Source organism: Salvia hispanica, chromosome 6 (assembly GCF_023119035.1).
Source record: "Salvia hispanica cultivar TCC Black 2014 chromosome 6, UniMelb_Shisp_WGS_1.0, whole genome shotgun sequence".
Classification (NCBI taxonomy): Eukaryota; Viridiplantae; Streptophyta; class Magnoliopsida; order Lamiales; family Lamiaceae; genus Salvia; species Salvia hispanica.
Window position 1 is genome coordinate 24,608,696 of NC_062970.1, and position 23,952 is coordinate 24,632,647.

The 23,952-nt window shown below is 34.6% G+C and overlaps 2 pseudogenes; one reads left to right on the top strand and one right to left on the bottom strand.

Moving 5' to 3' along the window:
- The first annotated feature begins 13,497 nt into the window (after nt 1-13,497).
- Nucleotides 13,498-15,968, top strand: LOC125194992 (annotated as a pseudogene).
- Nucleotides 15,969-19,077: 3,109 nt separating this feature from the next.
- On the bottom strand, nt 19,078-23,364 carry LOC125191750 (annotated as a pseudogene).
- Nucleotides 23,365-23,952: the final 588 nt, after the last annotated feature.

The following is a 23,952-nucleotide window of genomic DNA, read 5'->3' on the forward strand; positions in this document are numbered from 1 at the left end:
AGTTTCCTACGCCAGATGCCAATCTTAGTTGTTTGCAACTTTTGTAGATTTCATCATCGTAGAGTACCAATAATACCATATGTAATGCACTTTCAACTTCCTTGTGCTTATAGCACTGATAAGGACACAAGTCAAATTCCAAATATTTGACAATTTGATTAAACACATATACTCTGATTTAGATGCTTGCCTAAGACCATGAAGGTCTATATAAGCTTCCAATCATGCGTTTCTTGCCCTTAATTACATATCCATTAGAATGTTCTAGTAGATGATTTCCTCAAGACTTCTATTTATAGAAGGTTGTCTTGACAATCATAATACATACATTCTAATTTATGTAAGTTCTAATAGACAATATGATCGATTAAATCCTGGCACAACGATAGCGAGAAGATAATTCTCTTTGAGCATAACCCATTGTCATTGTCTAGCCATTTGAGATCCACATTTACACTTGCAAAGATACTTGCTCCCACTGACTGACACAGCCTGTAGGTAGTATTACAAGTCTTGTAAAATATGTTGTCTATCATAGATTGTAATATGGAATCTATCACCTTTTCAAAGATGATTATCCAAATTAACCAATACTACATTGTAGTTAAAGGGATTATGTTCAAGTTAATCTAAGACTGAGTCTTACGACACTCTTAGACCCATGAACTTGTTGTGTTCCAGTGGAACGCTCCCACTACGACATGGTTCTTACAATCTTAGGTACTGAAGTTGATTTTATTAGTGCAAAAGTTTCTAATGGTATGACTTCTTGGTAATGTGGAAAATCTGATATCTCTCTCTTTATTTTGAGAGTTATCACGCTGTTAGGCTTGTAGTTCATCTCTTGATCTTCATACAAGAATTATATCTTTGAAGATTACAGAACTTATAACCTTACATCATTTGGGACAAACCTTAAAACATGACTCAGTACACAACTCCAATTTCTTGGACACTTTTCCAACACGTGTTGGAACAACATTACACCTTGAGATGTGCTAGACTAGAGACACTCTAGTCCACAACTCGTGTTTTATAGAAGGTACTGATGTTGGTAGTTTCTTTAATGTTTATCCCATCAATGATAAGATTCTAATGAGTATAACTCATCACTTAATCAAACTTGTCTTAGAAAGACTTCGATTCCTTCTTACATAACTATCCCATTCATTAGATGAATGCTTGGATTCGTTAATGGAGATTAGACTCCAACTACTGATCATAACCCTTTGCTCGTCTCCTTATGGTGTAAACCATTGAGACTTGCTAGTCTTTCTATGTTGCACTTCTATAAGTATTCTGAATCTCTTGAAATATCAAATGATTCTAACTCATAGTGCATCAAACAGACTTTCTCAACTCTCAAGCTATTTAACGAAATGTTAAAATCTTGATAGTCTAGATCAGTTCGAACAATTGCTAAGTATTTTCTTGGCCTTAAGACTAAGAGCCATAAATACCTTATCATTCAATGATTAAGAAGTTGATGTATTGTTGAATACTCAACCTTGTCGCAGTTATATTATTTCAATACTATGATGCCTTAAGCATCAACCATAAAACAATAGTTGAGCATTAATAGCTCCCACTGCAACAAAAACCTAACTGGATCAAGATCTCTTACTTAGAAGTTGCATTGTCATGTAAGTCATTGTCCTTCTATAAAATAGGTCAATCCAACTCACAAAGCATCTTTTCTCGCTTTAAACAAACTTTGATGACAATTCAGGCTGTCCCATTTCCATATCTAGTCTTTTGTTCAAATGAACTAGGACTTAAGAAAAATGCAGCCTTTATGAATTCGCCATCTATCATGTTACTTTCCTCTAACAGTAATATAACGACTATTAGTCTGAAGATTTTCTACTTTTCAGTTAAACCTTCTTGTAGTAATTTCTTGTGTGTCAAAAACTATTTGAGTGATCAAAAGATCCTCAAAACATTCTGTCACTCTAGGATATTCAAATCGAATCATCTTGACAGATTCTATTGATATCCATCTTTCATCGTCATTAACCAAGACTTGTCGTGCTACTTAAAGGAAAATAGCTTGACCTTATTCCTCAAAGAACTTGTCAAGTACACGCATAATGCATTCTCGAACATTCTTCGTGGAATTATGTCGAGGAATTGGAGGACATGAATCATTGAGTATAAACTCCAAGCTTTCAGCGATGAGAATCTTATCCATTTTCGTTTCCGGTCTACTTAATTTAGGCATTCGAGTTTACTTTCTTTAAGGATCGCAGAAAAATATTAAATGACATAATGAAGATTTGGAAAATAAACTTATTATCACATACTCATGCTAAATACATAATCGCAAATAACCACAAAACAATTATGTATCTTGCAACTGTAAAATTAAAATTTTGTACCCTCAAGCAGAGGTCAATACGCATTAAAATTTTAGCAATTTTACTGGTCACAACACCGACAAATAGTCCAGAGACCGCAGCACGGCATGGCCGCCAAATGTTGCCTAAGCACGACCATCAGATTTAGCATTGCAGAATCTTGTTTCTACAACAAACTCCCATAACAATGCTCATGTGCTTGATAACAAAACCAAGCTATCTCATAAATTCTGTTTGAACTTCTGAAACTTATAATTTCTTAGGATTATTGTCCCCACAACATGGGTGACGATAATATTAGAAACTACTTTCTAGTTCATACTATTTACATTTGAGAAGTCTGCCCTTATGAACTTGCTATTTCTTAGGATTATTGTCCCCACAGCATGGGTGGCGATAATATTAGAAACTAGCTTCATAAATTTGCAAACCAACCGATGGAGACCGTATACAACGCACTTGTTGTAATCATCACTTAGATATTTTTATATGGTTTTTGCATAATTATCACATAAGCAGATAAAGCAGATAATCCACTTAAAATAGATAAACACCAAATAAACAGATAAATCCATTTAATGCATGGCATTTAAAAACACAGGATAACTAATGACAATTATTTAATCTAGTAAAGGGAGAATCAATTAAATAATTAAGTTTTATCTTGGATAATAATTATCCAAATTCATTTAGGATTTATCAAGATAGAGTCAACTATCTAAATCCACTTAGGATTATTCTAGATTTTATTTCGATAAAATCAAATCCTACAATTCAAGATAACGTTGATCTAGGATTATCATTATTTAAATCGTACTAGGATATTACTAGATAGAAATTAATCCATCATAATCCATAAAATAAAAATAAAATCCTATCAAACATTACTTAGGATTTCTTAGATAAATGAATTTATCTAAATCCAATTAAATAAGGATTTTCTTATATATCATTAACATCCTAATCTATCTAGGACATAAATCCAAAAGATAAGGATAACTTGGATTAATACTTATTTTAATCCATCTAAGATTTGTCTAAATAGAATTAAATCTATTCAAATCCATAAGATAAAATAAATTAATATAAATGTTTATCCTAATTCATCTAGGATTTATCTTGGAATAAATCCATATAAATCCATAGAATACGATAATATTATATTATAATTATTCAAATCTATCCAAGATTTATCTAGGAATAAATCCATACAAATCTATAAGATAAGAATAAAGCATTATATTATCACTATCCAAATCCATCTATAATTTATCTATGAATAAATTAATATAAATTCATAGGATAAGAATAAAATAATATGATCATTATCTAAATCCAACTAAGATTCATCTAGGAATAAATCCGGCTTCCGTTTTGTTTATTATTTATTTCCCGTGCTTAAGATATAAATGTCCATTAATTAATTAATGTCTGCTATGGACTTAATTAATTAATATCTTATTAATTCCAAGAGTGGATTTAGCAAGAAACATTTATTTATTATTCATAGAGTAATAAAACTCCAACTGGCCAGTTTTTCGAATAATAAAACCTTGTTCGAGCTCCTCTTGAGGAAATTATCAAACGAGACTCACCTCGTGCACGTTTCAACATAATAGCAATCCTAGCACCGCTAGATATTAATCACCACTACCCAATATATCGGGATTATTGGGTTGCGAAAAACCGCACCATTTGATAAGTTAAAGTAGTGCATAATCAATACCGTATGCTCAATGTTAACATATGTAGATTAAGAAATAGTATTTTATCAAGACCTAGTCTTTCAGTAGATAACATAAAGACACGTCTTGTTGTTAGATCCGTTCAGTGCTATACCACACCAATGTCATCTTATTTCAGTAAGGCTTAGAAATATGCGGACTGACATTGCAACCTTTCACGATAGGTAGCCAAAGCCTATCTAGGTTGTGAAATTCTTCTTTTTCTTTTGCAAAGCATTGCATAGATCTGACCGTGTTACCTTAAAGTGGATGACGCCCACAACCGGTCTACTAAGCAAAAGACTTAGACTTTGTTTACTTCTTATGCATTTAAATGTTTGTAAAACATCTTATAAATGCACAAGCAAACACAATGTAATAATAATAGTGATTCTATTCGTGCGAGACTGCTCGAATAATACTGAATCGGGTTAAAAGTGGATTGTAGAGTTTTACGTATACAAGCAAGATTCTATTCGCGCGAAACTTGCTCGAAACATGCTTTTCAGTATACCAAACCTAACAGGTCACACTCCCTCGTTCATCTTTCTGAGGCCGAACATGGTAACGTCGTTCTAAGAAACCGTGGATTCCAAGTTGAGATTCATCACGTCATTACAAAAAAAAAATTGTAGTCAAAAGCCATATCTTCATAATATTCTTGCACGTTATAACACTCATTCTCTGAAAATATTTTAATCATTCGTGTGCTTCTCTGCCCGGTAAAAAGGCTGTCTCCATCGTGTTGCTACTTTTAGGAAATTTCGCAAGATAGACTATACTAATTTAAATCATGAGTACGATCTCTCGTTGTTGCATGGATACATTGTGTAACAAATCTTCTTGTCTCGACCCCTTGCACATTTGAAATTTCATTTAGTCCTCACTATCCTTCTCTTCTTGAGGTCTTAATCATATTCTTATGTTCCTGTCGTTTAGGGAAACGATTGGAATAGTAATTATTCGACTACAGATAAAATAGTTCGCACATAGCTTGCTCCAACGGTTCGCGTCATTCCAAGAAATAGAAAAAGTCTCATGATCTGCCGACCTCCATCCTCTATCTCGGCCTTCTCGTCTCCTATCTTGATAATTTAGGAATTTCGCCCCACTTTCCATTTCTCATTCGTTTGCATTGCTCGGAAAAGCAATAGGTAAGTTATCAACTTAGAACTATAGTTCGCGCGGTCAAATAGTCCTTAATTTAAGGCACTCTAAGTTCGCAATACATTTCATCACCTCATAGATCAACAACTATCACATTTAATGTCATAAAATTAAGTCAGTGTAACCCCAAGGACAGTGTAACCCCTAGGACATTACATGAATGACTGGTAAACTAGAATATAGCAATTAGTCTTTCTCAAGCACTATGGTATACTCTTTACCTTAATCAAACTTATTTGCCATGGTTAATATGATATATACTTGTCATGCATTAACACAACTAATATCAAACTTAGTACACATTATAGCATACATGAGACAACTATCTTCGAAACTAGTCTCATAATTCTTGTTCTCACTAAGCGTCAAATGACACTTGACTAGAGACAAGACAATTCCATCTTGAAAGGTATAAACTTTTTTATGGAATTTCTAGTGCTAAAATGTTCTAAGGAATATACAGATATAGGATTCCTAAGAGAATCTCAACATTCTATCTAGCAACCTTAAAAGGACTTAGATGCTCAAAATATAATTAGTTTCTCTTTAATTCTTTATCTTAAAACTGGGTAGACAACCAGTGTTCCTACGCCAGATGCCAATCTTAGTTGTTTGCAACTTTTGTAGATTTCATCATCGTAGAGTACCAATAATACCATATTAAATGCACTTTCAACTTCCTTGTGCTTACAACACTTTTAAGAACACAAGTCAAATTCCAAATATTTGATAATTTTGATAAAACACATATACTCTGATTTAGATGCTTGCCTAAGACCACGAAGGTCTTTATAAGCTTCCAATCATGCGTTTCTTGCCCTAAATTACATATCCATTAGGATGTTTTAGTAGATCATTTCCTCAAGACTTGTATTTATAGAAGGCTATCTTGACAATCATACTACATACATTCTATCTAATGTAAGTTCTAATAGAAAATAGGATCGAATAAATCCCGGCACAACGATAGCGAGAAGAAAATTCTCTTTGGGCATAACCCATTGTCATTGTCTAGCCATTTGAGATCCACATTTACACTTGCAAAGATACTTGCTCCCACTGACTGACACAGCCTGTAGGTAGTATTGCAAGTCTTGTAAAACATGTTATCTATCGTAGATTGTAATATGGAATCTATCACCTTTTCAAAGGTGATTATCCAAAATAACCAATGCTACATTGTAGTTAAAGGGATTATGTTCAAGTTAATCTAAGATTGAGTCTTACGACACTCTTAGACCCATGAACTTGTTATGTTCCAGTGGAACGCTCCCACTACGATATGGTTCTTACAATCTTAGGTACTGAAGTTGATTTTATTAGTGCAAAAGTTTCTAATGGTATGACTTCTTGGTAATGTGGAAAATCCGATATCTCTCTCATTATTTTGAGAGCTATCACGATGTTAGGCTTGTAGTTCATCTCTTGATCTTCATACAAGAATTATATCTTTGAAGATTACAGAACTTATAACCTTACATCATTTGGGACAAACCTTAAAACATGCCTCATTACTCAACTCCAATTTTTTAAAATTTTTTTAACACGTGTTGGAACAACATTACACCTGCAAATGTGTTAGACTATAGACGCTCTAGTCCACAACTCGTGTTTTGTAGAAGATACTGATGTTGGTAGTTTCTTTAATGTTTATCCCATCAATGATAAGATTTTAATGAGTACAACTCATTACTTAATCAGATATCTCATTCATTAGATGAATGCTTGGATTCGTTAATGGAGATTAGACTTCCACTACTGATCATAACCCTTTGCTCGTCTCCTTATGGTGTAAACCGTTGAGACTTGCTAGTCTTTCCATGTTGCACTTGTATAAGTATTCTGAATCTCTTGAAAAATCAAATGAGTCTAACTCATAGTGCATCAAACAGACTTTCTCAACTCTCAAGCTATTTAACGAAATGTTAAAATCTTGATAGTCTAGATCAGTTCGAACAATTGCTAAGTATTTTCTTGGCCTTAAGACTAAGAGCCATAAATACTTTATCATTCAATGATTAAGAAGTTGATATGTTGTTGAATAACCTTGTCGCACTTATATTATTCTAATACTATGATGCCTTAAGCATCAGCCATAAAACAATAGTTGAGCGTTAATAGCTCTCACTGCAACAAAAACCTAAATAGGTCAATCCAACTCACAAAGCATTTTTTTCTTGCTTTAAACAAAATTTGATGACAATTCAGGCTCTCCCATTTCCATATCTAGTCTTTTGTTCAAATGAACTAGGACTTAATAAAATGCAGCCTTTATGAATTCGTCATCTATCATGTTAATTTCCTCTAACAGTAATATAACGACTATCTTTTCAGTTAAACCTTCTTGTAGTCATTTCTTATTACTTTAGGTGATGACTTGTGTCAGAAACTATTTGAGTGAACAAAAGATCCTCAAAACATTCTGTCACTGTAGGATATTCCAATCGAATCATCTTGACAGATTCTATTGATATCCATCTTCCATCATCATTAACCAAGACTTGTCGAGCTACTTAATGGAAAATAGCTTGACCTTATTCCTCAAAGAGCTTGTCAAGTACATGCATAATGCATTCTCGAACATTCTTTGTGGAATTATGTCGAGAAAATGGAGGACATGAATCATTGAGTATAAACTCTAAGCTTTCAGCGATGAGAATCTTATCCATTTTCGTTTCTGGTCTACATAATTTAGGCATTCGAGTTTACTTTATTTAAGGATCGCAGACAAATATTAAATGACATAATGAAGAATTGGCAAATAAACTTATTATCACATACTTATGCTCAATACATAATCGCAAATAACCACAAAACAATTATGTATCTTGCAACTGTAAAATTAAAATTTTGTACCCTCAAGCAGAGGTCAATACGCATTAAAATTTTAGCATTTTTACTGGTCACAACACCGACGAATAGTCCAGAGACCGCAGCACGGCATGGCCGGCAAATGTTTCCTAAGCACGACCATCAGATTTAGCATTACAGAATCTTGTTTCTACAAAACACTCCCATAACAATGCTCATGTGCTGATATCAAAACCAAGCTATCTCATAAATTCTGTTTGTACTTCTGAAACATGTAATTTCTTAGGATTATTGTCCCCACAGCATGGGTGGCGATAATATTAGAAACTACTTTCTAGTTCATACTATTTATATTTGAGAAGTCTGCCCTTATGAACTTGCCATTTCTTAGGATTATTGTCCCCACAGCATGGGTGGCGATAATATTAGAAACTAGCTTCATAAATTTGCAAACCAACCGATGGAGACCGTATACAACGCACTTGTTGTAATAATCACTTAGATATTTTAATATGGTTTTTGCATAATTATCACATAAGCAGATAAAGCAGATAATCCACTTAAAATAGATAAACACCAAATAAACAGATAAATCCATTTAATGCATGACATTTAAACACACATGATAATTATCGAAAATTATTTAATCTAGTCAATGGAGAATCAATTAAATAATTCAGTTTTATCTTGGATAATCTTTATTCAAATTCATTTAAGATTTATCAAGATAGTGTAAACTATCCAAATCCATTTAGGATTATTCTAGATTTTATTTCGATAAAATCAAATCCTACAATTCAAGATAACATTGATCTAGGATTATCATTATTTAAATCGTACTAGGATTTTACTAGATAGAATCAATTCTTCATAATCCTTAAGATAAATAAAATCCAATCAACCAAGATTTATACAAATCTTAATTCTATTTAAAATACACATCTAGAATGTATCAAATATTACTTTGGATTTCTTAGATAAATTAATTTATCTAAATCCAATAAAAAATAAGGATTTTCTTATATATCATTAATATCCTAATCTATCTAGGACATAAATCCAAAAGATAAGGATAACTTGGATTAATACTCATTTTAATCCATCTAGGATTTATCTTAATAGAATTAAATCTATTCAAATCCATAGGATAAAATAAATTAATATAAATGTTTATCTAATTCATCTAGGATTTATCTTGGAGTAAACCCATATAATAAGATAATATTATATTATAATTATTCAAATCTATCCAATATTTATCTAAGAATAAATCCATATAAATCTATAAGATAAGAATAAAATATTATATTATCACAATCCAAATCCATCTACAATTTATCTATGAATAAATTCATATAAACTCATAGGATAAGAATAAAATAATATTATCATTATCTAAATCCAACTAGGATTTGTCTAGGGATAAATCCACATTAATCCATAGGATATAAACTCTGTCACGACCGCACTTACTAGTTATAGCAAGATTGGCTATATCGTGACTAAATATAGGTAAAAGAAAAACGTGAAACATTTGACATAACAAGACAACCTGAATGGGAAAGGAAGAACAAACATTGACATAATAAGGCGGCTTGAATTAGGTACTCATAGTGAGTTCAAAAGGGTCATCGCAAAATAATCAGAGTAATAAGAGATACTGGTACTCGTTCAACAGTATCGAAGATCCTAACTTAATAGAAAGGAAGTACATTTGCAGCGAAAATGTCCAAGACAATACAACATGTATGGATACACGATGTATTGGGCCTTCTAACTACTTATTAGCATTTTCCATCCTCCTCTCAACACCGTCGTCGCTCGATCACATTCAACCTGCACGTTAGAAAAATAAACATGCAGGGCTGAGTACTTGGTATACTCAGTGGACATAGTGCCAAAACAGTTCTATTTTTAAATTGTCAATGCCACAGTTGAGTGATCACGGGGTTTTACTTAAAAGACCCGAGTCACTAAATACTTTTCCTTTAGTAAAGATTTTGATTGCGCAATCACATAACATGGATATACCATATCTGAACATTGTGTGAACCGGGAATGTGGCCACATTCCACGACGGTCACTGGACCGGCCAACTCCTATGTTAGCTCACGGTCCCCTCATGTGTACACTAGTCCGAGTAGGGTTTGCGGCCCTACTGGGACCCGAATTCGATTTAACTTAAATTGGCATAGCCAAGCAGATAGGTAATCATAAAACAAAACATGGCATGACAACATACTTGAGCAAAGATTCACATTTTCATACTGAAATCACGTTTTGAAAGAATGCCCACCTCAAAAGCTAAAGCTCCTTCCGTAATTTCCTTAACTTGGCCTTAGATGACGTTCGTAGACGCCCCTTTAGGAAATAACATAATACTTAATTAGACTTTGATAAATCAATTAAGCTTAAACGTGGATGCATCCTAAGTGCGTGCTCTTTTGTTCTTTTCCTTAAATTTTTCTAGAAAGGTTCTAGAATTCTTGAATATTAATTAAATCAGTGGATTTAATTAATTTAAACCAAATGCTTAACTAGAGGGTGTTACCTCCTATGCCATTTATTCAAGCACTAAAATAGACTCGAGGTCTATTCATCGTTAGCGCATAAAATTCTGAAAAAAATATTTATTCGAGCACTTAAATTAAGGTCCGGAAAATTTAACTTAGCTTCGTGGAAATAATTAGCGGACTATTAATTATTTAATCCGTAACATAGGAAGGCCCATGATTTAATTAGATTCCTAGTCCATATTTTAATTTGTTGGTGGCCCAAGACAATTAAAATAAAGAGGCCCAACAAAAGAAAAAGGAGAGGCCCAATTCCTTCTTTCTCTCAAACCATCGGCCTCTCTCTCAAAATTCTTCTCAAAGAAAGGAAATCCCCAAATTTGAGAAATGAAATCCCTAATTCTTTTCTCCCTTCATCTCGGCCACATCGCCGCTCAACTGGGTCGCCGGAGTCGCCGGCTGCTCGTGCCAGCAAGTTTCGCCGTCACCGCATGGCTGAGGCAGACGCTCTCGGTCCGTTTCGCGGCCAGCGCCTCCGCCGCCTCTGTCTCTTCGTCGCTGGTGTCGCGCCGTCGGAGAAGGAGGGGAAGCATCGCCTCTCTCTTACGCCGACTGTCACCGTCGCGACAGTCAACCGCCGACGCTCTATTGCCGGCGCCACCGTGCCACTGGCGACTCGTGCCGCCGCCTTCCGTCTCCGTCAAACTCCCTCTCTCTTGCGAAAACGTCGCCGAAATGGTCACCGCCGTAGTTGTACCCCGTCGTTGGAGGTGTTACCGTGTGAGGAAGCCCCTTTCTTGGCCTCTGCAGGCTCGCCAATAGCTGCCCGTCTCGTCATCCGGCTCTCCGTCAAGCTGCAGCTTCGCCCGCGGCAAGACTCCGCTGCTACTCGTCGCCTTCCATCGACGTCACGGAGGAACTCTCCGCCTCCCGTCGCACCACCGCCGGACAATCTCTCTATAAGCTAAGTTTTCTGCCTTCTATTGTTTGGCTCAATTCGTGGGTTTATTTAGCAACCTATGTGAAATCGATTCTTGACTATTGGTGATGTTCCTGCTTTGATCTTGTGAGAGTTTGGTTATTGAGTCCATTAATTGGGTTTGTGGCAGAAGCTTTATGTTGTGATTCTTGGCAGTAGAAGAAATGCTTAATCTTGTGGAAATTCCTATAGCAAGTCTAAGTTCTTGCATTTGATTACTGTGGTGAAAGCTTGGTTGTTGAGCATAAGTGTTGTTGTTCTATGCTTATCCTAAATCCGTTATTAGTTTACAGCCCAGGGGTTTTAGATACGTGCTTTAACATGCTTTGGGTTGAATTCCTACATGATTGATATGTAAAATTGACTGGGAAAAAGGGGTGGAGGTGGAATACCTCTTGAAGCAATTACTGACTTGATATTTGTTGTTAGAAAACAAGGCTTGCCCTCCTCCTTTAGAATTCCTATGGGATGCAGGGCTGCTGAAGAAGCCTGCAGAATCCCAGTCCAAGCTCTCTCTCAAATTCTTATTTTGTTGAAATTTCAAGTGTGAAGAAAGGAGTCTAACGGTGGGGTTGAGGGTGGTTTTTATAGGCTGATTTCGGTGTACTATGGGGAATTAAATGGGGCTGATCTTCTTTGTTTTCATGTCATAACATATCTCCCTTTTCTGATCGTGCAGCTCCTTTATCTTAATGTGTTTGGTGCCTAGTTTGGGTACTTGGTACTTGGTTAATGAATTCCATTGTTTGATTGTGGCAGGTAGAAACAGGTGCTGCATAGTGTGGAGGATTTGCAGGATTGACTTTCCCTTCTTGGTGAGTCTTTGGTCCTCCATAGAAAAAGGAAAGGTTGTTTCTTCCCTTCTAATAGTAGTCCCTTAATTACTCTTGTTCCTTAGCCATTAAAACTTGTTTTTATCTTGCAGGTGAGAGAGAAATCTTAGCTACCACCTAGCTGCACTTCGAGCGGGCCTGGGTTCGTTGTCTGGGCCGACGGGCTCCTCGAAACGGGCCCTAATTTGGGCCTGGAGAAAAGGCCCGAAGTGCACCCAAAATTTTATATTTTCCTTTCCTTGTTTTCTTTCTTTGAGGACTTTGATCCACGTAACCTATTTTATTAGTTGTTCATTTTATTGAACATGAAATGCCATTCAAAACACTTTATTTTTCCGAAATGTATCTTTAGTCTGTTTTAACTCGCTCACTTACTTCTTTAGCTTTTACTTTGCAACTAAAAGATTAAGTTTCATTAAAGGCTCGAGTTCCACTAAAACTTCACGAAAAGAGAGGACGTTACATTTCTAGTTCCACATTAATTTATCGAAAGCAAACTAATGGTGCGGGTATTACATTTGTTTCTTTATTTCTATGAGTATTAAAAGCTTTACTCTAGTGCTGCTAATCTAGACATCTAGTAATCTACGAGGGGTGGGATCCTCTGCTGTGCTATTTAGCACAACAGCCCCTGCTGATCTTAATACAGCATTAAAATAATGTATAAATACTTAATTTATTTTATATTATTTACTTGAATTTTTTATTATCATGTGTGCAACAGCAGGAGCTGTTGTGCTAAATAGCACAACAGAGGATCCCCATCCCTACTATTCTGCTATTTTAAAAGTTTAATTAAATGTTTGTTTAATTTATCATTTTAGTTGTAGGTGTAGGCGTGTAGCCGTAGACTTGGTAGTTGGGAATTGTGAAAGAATGAGTTTTATACTTTTATATAGTTTGAATTATCCAGTTCATCATCTTTGAGAATTGCTTATAAACTTTTTAATATTTTTTTTTCTAGATTTATCATTATTTAGAATTAATATCTTATGATTTTGTTAAATTTTTATTAGTAAAATTATATAAGTTTGAATATTTTTAATATTTTTGCAGAAAGTAGAATTAAAAAGAATGAAGAAACAAATTGTTCTTCGAAATATGTTCAAAAGAATGAAATCTCATGATAGTTCAAGTTCTTCGGCTCCAAATGATAATACGTCTCCATCAAATGCTAGTGCGTCACTGGCTCCTCCAAATGTTACTATGACTCCTTCAAATGTTAGTGTGTCCCCGACTCCTTCAAATGTTACCGTGACTCCTTCAAATGCTAGCGTATCTCCGACTCGAAGTGTCCCGTTAGAGGAAAAAGAATTGATTTACGATGTTGAAAAACTTAATCACGATCCTGCAAAAAGAGATAGTATAATGACATATCCTCCAAATGAGCGATATACAGTTAGGAGAGCATATATTCTTAAAAAGCCTCGTCAACCAAGATCTCACAACTTTCCTAGAAAAAAAATAGGAGGACGTCGATTTATGCCTTATTGGTTCGATACATGGGATTGGCTTGAATATAGCACAACAGGAGATGCTGCATTTCGTTTTGTTTGCTACTTGTTTAAGAATGAAGTTGAACTTACTGCGGGGGGATATGCATTTGTGAACAAAGGATTTAAGTCGTGGAATAAGCCGGACAGATTTACGAAGCATATTGGTGGAATAAAAAGTGCTCACAATCTTGCTTATGAGAAATATGTGAACCTAAGAGATGGCAAAAAAAGTCTATTCTTTTTTCTCTTGATAATGCCACCGAGGTGACCATAAAAGAATATGACATTCGCTTGAAGGCTTCAATTTCATGTTTGCGTTATCTACTGCGGCAAGGTTTGGGCTTTCGTGGACATAGAGAAAATAGTGAATCCCTTAACAGAGGAAATTTTCTTGAACTTTTGAAATGGTTAAGGACACATAATGAAGTTGTTTCAAAAGTGACTTTGGAAAATGCTCCTGAAAATTGTTAATTGATATCTCCAACTATTCAAAAGGATATTATCAATTGTTGTGCTAAAGAAACAACTAAGCGAATTGTGGAAGAACTTGGTGTTGACTATTTTGCTATATTAGCTGACGAATCAAGTGATGTGTCCCAAAAGGAACAATTATCTCTTTGCCTACGCTATGTTCAAAGAAAAACGGGACAGGTAGTGGAAAGATTCATTGGTCTTGCTCATGTTGGTGATACCACAGCTTTATCTCTTAGAAGTGCAATCATATCATTGCTTATTGGACATTCATTGAGTCCATCTAAGATTCGAGGACAAGGATATGATGGGGCTAGTAACATGAAGGGTGAAATACATGGATTGGAGACTTTGATTATGTAAGATACTCCAAGTGCTTACTACGTCCACTGCTTCGCCCACCAACTTCAACTGACTCTTGTAGCCATTGCAAAAAAGAACGATGAATGTGCTTGGCTTTTTGATACGATTGCAAATTTATTAAATGTTGTAGGAGTTTCTTGCAAGAGACGAGATTTGATTCGTGAAATTCAAGCACAAAAATTTGCTCAAGCCTTGGAAATTGACGAACTTGAAACAGGGTCTGGGTTAAATCAAGAACTTGGTTTGAAGAGGCCGGGGGACACTCGTTGGAGTTCTCACTACAAGACTCTTTTGAATGTCATGGACCTATTTTCTACAATTGTTAAGGTTCTTATGATTATTGGAAAGAATGGCTCTAAATCGGATGATAAGTGCAAAGCTCAAGACATTTTGTACTCAATGGAGTCATTTGACTTTGTTTTTATGGCACAACTAATGACTACTATATTTGGGTACACTAACAATTTGTGTCTTGCTTTGCAAAGAAGGGATCAAGATATAATTAATGCTATGAGGCTTGTCTCTTTAACCAAATGTCAACTACAGAAAATGAGGGAGGATGGATGGGAGATTCACTTTAACAAGGTAATCTCATTTTGCAATAATCATGGCATTGTTGTTCCAGATTTGGAAGCTTATCATGTGCCTCATGGAAGATCAAAGCATTTTGTTCAACAAGTTTCCTATAGTCATCATTTTCGCATTGATGTGTTTATAGAGGTAATAGATTTATTACTTCAAGAATTTGACAATCGATTTGATGAAGTCAATATGGAGTTGATCAGATGCATGGCTTGCTTCAGACCTGGAGGTGGCTTCTCTTCTTTTGACAAAGAAAGTGTACTCAAACTTGCAACATTTTATCCTTCTGATTTTTCAAGCATTGATTTGAGGTCTCATGATTGTCAACTTGATTTATTCATGGAGGATATGATAAGAGATAATGACTTTCAGAATTTGCAAGATCTTAGTTCTCTTTCAATGAAGCTTGTTGAAACACAGAGGGATGTGGCTTACCCCTTTGTCTTTTTGCTTATCAAGTTGATTTTGATTCTTCCGGTTGCTACTGCAAGTGTAGAGAGAGTATTTTCTGGAATGACGTTTGTGAAGAATAAGTTGCGAAATAGAATTGGTGATCAACCTTTGAATGATTGTTTGGTGACTTTCATTGAGAAAGAAATGTTTCAACAAGTCTTCGATGATGATATAGCCCATCGCTTTGAGGAAATGAAGACTTGTAGAAAAATAAATTAGATGTTATGTTTAGCTTTTGGTTTATTTTATTTAAAAATACATAAGTTCAAAATTGAATAATATTTCAAATATTATTTTACTGCTATTTTCTATTTTTGTAAGTGTTATGTAATTATTTATCATACGACTCGTACCCCGGATGACAAATCCTGGATCCGCCACTGCCCCAGCGCTGCTGCGTCGTCGCGCTGCTGCGACGTCGTCGTCTCTGCTGCCACCGGCGCCGCTGTACGGAACAGCCCACCTCTCGTCTCCGGCGCTGCTGCTGCGTCGTCGTCGCTGCTGCGACGCCGGCTTCGCAATGGCTATTCACTGTAGCAGCCTGCCCTTCTCGTGAAGTTTCGCAAGGACGCTGCTGCTGCCTGCGTGACGACGTAGCTGCAGTTGCTGCTGCGTCGTCTTCGTCAACGCTGCTGCAGATTCTTGGGTCAGATTGCAGCCGTCGCAGTTTTCCTTCACCGCGCTCACAGTGATTACTACATAATTAGTTTATACAAAATACGCCAATTAATTACAAAAAGAATCAATTGATTCTAACAAGTAACGAAACACGTAATTTTATAAAACTAATTCTTATGTAAAAAACTTAGAAGCAGCATTCAAGCAATTCACGTAACATACATGAAATTAATCCACATAATCATAGCAAAAAATTGGCTATGATACCAATTACTGGGGTTTGGTGCCCCTTGCACAGCGGAAGACTTGTACAAAACAAATAAATCAGATACGGATCTATTTGACCGATTATGCGATTAATCAATTCAAAAGTTAAACAAATAATTGCATGCTAGAACGCAACTAATTCATGCTTAGAAAAATATAAATTCTAAACATGATTTCTACAGTTTAGTTTAGAGTTACCTATTTGATTCTCCAAAGAATCGTCGATTGCTTGCGCCTTCTCCACGATGATCCTCAATACTAGACGACAGATCTTCTCTCTGGTTCACGAACTGTATTCCGATATCAGTGTGAGCTGATCTTATCAAAATACTAGGGCTCGACTAAAGAAGACAGAAAATCCTCACGGAGGAGGAGCTAAAAAATCTCGGAGGAGAATAATAAGAAAAAATCGTCCTTTACTCTAACAGAGTGGACGTTATTTTCATAATGAATAATTAATTATTTTGTCACCTTTATTCTCCTATTTATATTAAGTTCCTTTTGGGCCCAGACAGGGATCTATGGAAGGTTTTGGATATGGGCTCACCCAATTAGATTTTTACTAATTAAATTGAACCCACAATTTAATACAAGCTTATGCTTGGAATATTACGAGCATCCACTACGTAAGTAATATTGAACTCTCCCCATCCAAATCCGAAATTACAAGTAATCCGGGTCTCCATTTTGTTTATTATTTATTTCTCGCGCTTAAGATATAAATGTCCATTAATTAATTAATGTCTGCTATGGACTTAATTAATTAATATCTTATTAATTCCAAGAGTGGACTTAGCAAGAAACACTTATTTATTATTCATAGAGTAATATAACTCCAACTGGCCAGTTTTCTGAATAATAAAACCTTGTTCGAGCTCCTCTTGAGGAAATTATCAAACGACACTCACCTCGCGCGCGATTCAACATAATAGCAATCCTAGCACCGTTATATATTAATCACCACTACCCAATATATCAGGATTATTGGGTTGCGAAAAATCCGCACCATTTGATAAGTCAAAGTAGTGCATAATCAATATCGTAAGCTCAATGCTAACGTATGTAGATTAAGAAATAGTTATTTATCAAGACCTAGTCTTTCAGTAGATAGTATAAAGACACGTCTTGTGTTAGATCCATTCAAAGTGCTATACCACACCAACGTCCTCTTATTTCAGTAAGACTTAGAAATAATCGGACTGACATTGCAACCTTTCACGATAGGTAGTCTAAGCCTATCTGGGTTGTGAAATTCTTCTTTTTCTTTTGTAAAGCATTGCATAGAACTGACCGTATTACCTTAAAGTGGACGTCGCCCACAACCGGTCTACTAAGCAAAAGATTTAGACTTTGTTTGCTTCTTATACATTTAAATGTTTATAAAACATCTTATAAATGCACAAGCAAACACAATGTAATAATATATTGATCATTATTCGTGCGATACTGCTCGAATAATACTGAATTCGGGCTAAAAGTGGATTATAGAGTTTTACGTATACAAGCAAGGATTCTATTCGTGCAAACTTGCTCGAAACATGCTTTTCAGTATACCAAACCTAACAAAGTGCATATTCTTTGGGGACGGAGGAAGTATTAAAACTCGTGCCAAACCCATATGACCTATTTCTATGGGACAGAGGAAGTACTTGTATAATGAAGCTTCATCAATATTGAATAATTAACACTTGTTATTTAATACCTTGGTTTTTTTATAGCTCCTTTATAGCTCCAATTTTTGTGACCAACTTTATTTCATTTTTTCCCTCGTTCCACAAGAATATGCATTCTTTCATTTTTAGTCCGCCTCACGAGTATGCACTTTCTAATTTTGAAAACTTTTTTCTCTTGAATGAGGTGAGTCTCATTCTCACTAACAATACATTAATCATTTTTTCTATCTATCTCTCTTATTTTACCAATTGTGCATTAAAAGTCGTGTCCAACCAAAATTGCAGACTCTTGTGCTATGGATAGAGTATTTCACAATCTCTGAGAATCTATTTAGAGAAAATGAATATATCACAATCATATAACGTAGATCAATCCTATATAATCTAATTTCACAAATTAAATATTCCTCATATAAATATCGTGGTTAAAACCCTTTGACCGGTCACGATTTCAAGTTTTTAAGAAAGAGACATGGATGTTTCTCGTAACGCTACAAAGACTATCATGACTGAGAGTCAAATTGTATTTATTTGACCTATCTACGTTACATAAACATTTGATGGTTGCTACATTATGTTTGTTTTTAACCTTCTCATCTGATATTTTTCGTCACCATAAGATAATGATGGAAAGCTTAGATGTATATTATCTCGTGTCTCAACATTATCTATATACTCAACGAATATTATGTTTGCTTGTAAATGATCTTAAAGACTGGATATTAAATTGCGACTAACCGAAAACGCACTATGGTTGTTACAATCGTCAATAATAAAAGCAAAAGCATATGATGATTTCTCACATCTTAAGTTGTTACATATCCAAGTACAAATTATATTTGATTTAGGCATCTTGAATTGGAATTGACTTCAGTTTACCCCCATAAATCTCTGGAAGCTGGTCTGCATCTAGCTCCTCCAGCAGAGCACTTTGTATTTTCTTGTTTTCCAGAAATGTGATCTGCATAACATTAAATCTCAGATTATACTTCTCAAAAATATTATAGTCATATTCCTCTTTGGGGTTGTCCTAGCTGAGTCATTTTATTTTCTGACAAAAATTTATTCTCTCTGACTTTACTTTCTCTTATTTTATTTTCTCTTTATCTTTCTACCTTTTTCTTTTCTACTTTATTCTCCATTTATGTAAATCACTTAAAACAATTACTCTTAAATCTCGTACCGAAAAAAAACGCATCTACTAAAATCACCTTTTTTCTCGTGTTTTGTCCACAAATGGGTACACAATCTTCCATGCTGACATGAAGGCGTACGACGCGTGAACCAAGAATAGTTTCTTGAGTCTCTCTGGGTAGTAATCCTGTCACACACAAACAAACTATAGCAATTAGTAGGTTTGTAGGGGTGCCAATGCAATTCGATTTTGGACGAGAAATTCCCTTGCCCCAAACTCGGCCTCGATTTCCCTTTCTGTTGCAAGTGCAAGATGGGATGCTATCTAATAATATGGATGTCAGTCCAATCTGCACTCAAATGACAACCGCCCTACCCTCTCACTCCTCGTCAAGATTTCTTACCTACACTTGAGTCTAGGGTGGGACAATATGTCGTAGCGACCGGTTCCTTTTCTAAGAAATAATTTATGTTTGTTATGTAAAAAGAAAATGATAATATTTATGATCCAATTTTCCATTAAAAATAGTTTGGTTGGTGGTCACAAATCATGCGGGCAAGGTAGGTTAACGTGATAAAAACTCAACCCAACAATTTACAAATTAGCAAGGGTATTTTGGTAATTTTATAGTACAAATAAATTAATACTTATTATTTAATATTTAATTAGGGTTAACCTTCACCATTAGTCGGCGAAACAATCCACTCCTCCAATTGCTGTGCGCCGTATTCAAGTTCTTTCTCTTTAATTCTATATTTCACCTTCTCGCTTCAAACATTTTTATTCTTGAACAGAGTATTTTTTTTCAATATATTATTTTAATATTATTGCTTCTAGTATAAAAAATATTGATGTATATATAATTAAAAGCGAAAGAAATTGTGACTAATTGGCAGAGAACAATAAGAGAAAAAGTGAGAAAATAATGAAATTTATTTGTGAAATAATGAAAAATGACGAAAAATTGTGACTTATTGTGACTAAAAATTCATTAAGAATTCTTTACGTAATAGAATGAGAAACAATAATAGAAAATGATGAAATTCATTTGTGAAATGATGACAAAATGATGAAAAACGGTGACTAATTGTGACCAATTCATCATGAATTCTCAACGTAATAGTATTGGAAACCAACTGTTACATGATTGCTAGTTCTTTATATTGAAAATAATGTATTTATTAATGTTACTAATAAAACTATTATGCAATGATTCCAGAAGACGAAGAATAGAAGAGAAGTGTTATGATATGATTGTATTTTGACTTTTATATTAATACATTGTGATTTTATTTAAACATATACTCTCTCCGTCCGCCATTAGGAGTCCCAGTCACTTTTGCGCTCTCATTTTGTAAAAATGATAATAAATAGTTAAAGTGGAGAAATGGTAAAGTAAGAGAGAGAATAATGTTGAAAAGAGTCTAATCTAAGTTATTCTCTCTCTTGTTTTACCATTTCTTCACTTTAAGTATTTATTATCATTTTTACAAAATAAGTGTGCAAAAGTGACCGGGACTCCTAATGGCGGACAGAGGGAGTATTTTTTAATTTTATTTTTAAAATTATTTTCGGGCCCCCAACCACTAAAATCCTGAGTCCACCACTGACCAGATTTCGATTTGTTGTAATTCTCTAACCTGAACATAGACTTGATCTTCTACCTTCAAACTGATGGCCCATAATGACATGATAATATGAGTTTACTGAAGACGATAACTACAGTAACGACACAAACCTAATTTATACGATTAAAACTTGTTAATACACAACTAAACATGTTTTAAAATGATTTAAATCTGATTTATACGAACCTATGGAATAAAATGAAAGTATAATTTTGTTAAATAAAATTAAAATTATATTTTTATGGGTAATCGGAACCCAACCCGAAATCAACCTAAAATTATTAGATCCCTAACCGGTTAACCTTATAAGGTCATCTCTAGCCATTTACACCAAACTCAAACTCATTTTTGAATATACACATCAAAAAGTAACTTTACTCCAACAATTTATACCAACCTCAAACCAAAAAAGTATTTCATATTCCATAAGGTAATTATACTTTCAATTTTTTGCAGTAGCTACAATACATACCCATATTTGGTGTTATTCTTTTAAAAAAACTATTAATGAGTTTGAATTTGCATAATGATTGGAGAAGTTATATAAAAAATATGACATCTGGTGTATGGTTGGAGATGATCAAAGGACACGGACCCAATAATGTTTGACTAAAACTTATTAATAGCGTGTGTGTTCGTGTCCTATAAAAAATTTTCCGGTCCTAGTACTAATTGACGATACATTTTTTTTAATGTGCAATTGGTAAAATAAGAGAGAAAGAAAATGTGATTGAAGTATGAGAGAAAACGAGTTTTGTTTGAATTTGTGAATGTTTGTTGGTCGCGTTGAATATGCATCTAAAACAATTATAATCATAATATCATACCTGTAAAATCGAAAGTATTGCAATATACCCTCGAACATCGCTGTTAGAGTAGCCAAATCCTTTAAGATCTATAATAATTACGAACTTCTCCTCTCCATTAGGAATTCTTGATTATATGCATCAAGAAAATTCAAACTTAGTAGTTAAGAAAATGATAGTATTAATTCAGAAAGCATGTAGCAGGAGTAGACTGATTATTACCTGGAGCATAGCTTATCCAAAACAAACACTGCATAGCCTGAAAAAAATAACATAATTTGTGAAATATTATTGCAAAAAAACATATACAGTATATATTTATAATTATATATATACCACTGCAACAACAAAAAACACTGTTAAGGACATTTTTAATGTAGTTAAGGACATTTTTTTAATGCAGATGAGGACGCTAATTTGTGTTTCTAAATATACCATCAACGCTTCAAAAAGTATCCCTATTGTTAATGTCTCAACTAAATTTAGAGAATGCAAATAGAAGCGTCCTATAAAAGCAAAATATTAAGTTAATTTATCTTTAATTTAGAAACGCTTTCTTTTTTGTTCTAAATTGTTGTTATTTTTAAAAGTTTCCAACGCAAGTAATTGCGTCTCAATTTTTTGTCCTTAAAAGATAAATTTTTTATAGGTTACTAACGTTTGAGTTCGTCATCGGGTCCTTTGCTGGGAAAATGCTTAGCTCCAAAAATGAGTGCAATAGGGCAACCTCTCTTGTCTCTGCCTTGCAAAAACACCTTGTCATGTGCTATATGATTCGGAGCCTCCGATGCAGAAATGGAGCCCGCTGGGACGAAGCTTCGCCTCCATGCCACGTACTTGATCAACATCACTGAAGCCTTCTCGATGTCAAGATCACGAGCACGAAGAAATCTCCTCAGTGTCACCTCATCCATTTCCTGCAAATTAATATCTATTATATTAGTATGAGAGGGAACTTTTTAAAAAACTGAAAATGAGACAACTTTTGTGGGACGAATAGAGTATTTAACAAGAATCACAAGCTTTGTGTGTGTGTGTGTGGTTGTAGAATACTACATACTCCTTCCGTCTCACTATAAGTGAGGCATATTCCTTTTTGGGCCGTCTCACTATAAGTGAGACATTTCCTTTTATGGCAAGAAAGCAACACTCTATCTCTCTCTTATTTTATCCTCTCTCCTACTTTTTCTCTTTACTTTTTTGGAGCTCTACTTCACTCTTTTTACATTTAACCAGTAAACACCACTACATAAAAACTTGTGTCCAAAATAAATGTGTTATATATAATGAGATGAGACGGAGGTAGTACCTTGCAAGCTGGATCTTGCTTTGCAACTATCTCTCTCAATTGATCAATCTTCTTCTTTTCCTCGTCATCATTGCTTTGGATCTCTTTATTTTTCTCATCCATCCTCGTAGGAGAGTAAAATATTTCTTCTTCTCTGTCTTCTGCTTTTTGATTCAATGTTTTCTCCATTTGGGATTTGATTCGGGTGCAAGATGATGTGATCAAATTTAGGAGATTTTCTTTTTTTTATATATATATATTTGCATTTATTGAATTAGGTAACTGTGATAAATCTGTGTCGCATATTAGAGAGTGTTTAGGCAGTTCAGTTAATAAACACAATTGAATTTAGACAATGATGGAGTGGGGGCTCAAGGGATGCAGAAAATCTCATGTGATTTGGCTAACTAATTAGTTTGAAAAGTTTTAACATTTATCGATTTGTTGTTTTGGAAATCTAAGTAGTACTGAATGTAAAATACAATAAAAAATGTTACAATTAAGATGATCCCTTTCTTTTCGCATGTATTTTTAGAAAATGAAAATAAATAAAGTGGAGTAAAATTCAAATAAGAGAAGGAATAATATAGAAGACACGCTACTCTGTTTTATTCTCCCTCTTATTTTACTTTCTCTCAATTTTACCTTGATGCGGACTCCATAACCTTCAGGATTTTTAATGAAGAACACGAGATGAGCATCCGGGAATGGTCCTTGAGGATGGGGCTGTTCACCAAAGCCGAGGATGACGAAGGGATATGGAATGAGAGAATGATCGGTATATGCCG